Source organism: Pteropus alecto, unplaced genomic scaffold, assembly GCF_000325575.1.
Source record: "Pteropus alecto unplaced genomic scaffold, ASM32557v1 scaffold396, whole genome shotgun sequence".
NCBI lineage: Eukaryota > Metazoa > Chordata > Mammalia > Chiroptera > Pteropodidae > Pteropus > Pteropus alecto.
In genome coordinates this window covers 710782-712673 of record NW_006438082.1, presented here as the reverse complement: position 1 = coordinate 712673, position 1892 = coordinate 710782, and positions in this window count along the sequence as shown.

The following is a 1892-nucleotide window of genomic DNA, read 5'->3' as shown; positions in this document are numbered from 1 at the left end:
TGTGGATCCCAAATCTTCCTTTTTCTTGGCTTATGCCCTTGTTTTGCTGGAGAACATCCTCAAGTAGCTTCCCAAGAAAGTATATTTGAGAGGTAAATTTTCTTAGTTCTTACATATCTAAAAAAAAATTTTATTCCATTGTCACACTTGATAGATATTTTGGCTGGTGCAGAAATCTAAATTGAAAATCATTTTCTCTTGGAATTTTGAAAGAATTGTCCTATTATTTTTTTTTAATTGTTGCTCTATAATCTTTTATTATCCAGCTTTGTTATGACGTTTGATGCTATTTATTCTGATTCTTATTTCTTTTTCCGGATTTTATCTTTCAAGAACTCTCGCTAGTTGCTTCCTCGACTTCCTAGATCCCTCTTCAAAGTCCTAATATTTTCTCTCATATTGTTTTGTTTTCCGTGAACAATATTTCTATTGAAATTTGAACTTCGATAATCACGTTTAATTTCTAATAATTCTTTATTGTTCCCCATTCCTTTTACATAATATTTTACATAATATTTTGTTCTTGTCTTGTGGATGTAATATTTTCTCTTAGTTCTCTGAATAAGCTTATTAAATTAAAACTACTTTTGCCATATGTTTCCTGTATTTTCTGGGATTTCTCCAAGTTCATTTTCCCTTTATAGGTTATACTTGACCATTTTTAAGGTTGAAGGCCTTATTCGAATTTCGGATGATCTTTAGTGGTTGGTTTATATTTAATAAAGAAGGGCTGGTAACTATTGTGAATTTAATCTGCTTTAGGGCAAATAGGTCCGTTTTCCTGCTATGACTATTCTTTGTAGGTCTGAAGAATAAAGATCACATCCCACAAATGCTAGAACGAGGAGAAAATTGTTCAGGGGTTGCCAACATCCATACTGGAAGCCCTAGCTCTCTATAGACATTTCATTCAAGTTCTTAAGAGAACTGTCAGGTATTTTCGCTGCAGGCCTATACCAGCTGCCAGCTCAGCTGTCTGTTGGAGGAGAGGTTCCAACTGGTGCAGTCATTCTGTATTGGGGCCTTCAATTAATCCCCAAGTGTTCAGTCCCATTTAATTCTATTGCCTTCCACCATATGCCTGCTGATTCTGAGTTTACTCTCTGGTGTTATATCTGGCAAACTGGCTCCCACCTCCTCTGTAGTTCTCTTGTCAAATATTCTAGGCTAGATTTTCCTGCCTTTTTTATTCATCAACTAATTCCCATCTGCTTTTCAAAAATAAAAGTGTTGAAATCTACCCATTGAGGATAACCTCCCATCCTCATCACATTCTCTTGACTCTGATGGGTTTATTCCTTTCTGTTTTTCAATACTTTTCTTGTAGTTAGCTTTTAAGGGTTAAGAAGGTAAACCCTGTGTGTATATCATGCGTGCACATGAGTGCGAGAATGATGTATCAGAATCAATTCATTTCTCATCTATGTTCCTGTTTTCTAATAAACGTGTTGAAGGTTGTTAATTTTTCAGATGACCCCTTTGGCCATGCAGCATAGGTTTTAATACGTAGGGCTTTCATTGTTGGTAATTTCTGAAGAGTTTATAATTTAAATTTTTGCTTCCTCTTTAACCAGAGTTATTTCGAAGCCTGTTTTAAAACTTCCAAACGGAGACTGTTTTTTTTTGTTTGTTTGTTTGTTTTATTTTCGCCCTTTCTTTTGTTCCTAAGTTTTAATTTTATTGTATTGTTGCCAGAGACTTAACTGTCTGATTTCCACATTTCAGAATTTCTTAAGATTGTTTTTTTGATGGGTTTAATTCATAAGAAACTTTAGGAAATATTCCACAATATTTGACACAAATATTGGTATCATCTGGGATGTTCTAAACTTTTGGGCTGTCTGTTTTACCCTTCTCATTTTGGATTTGCTCTTCTAAAAAAAAAAAAAAAT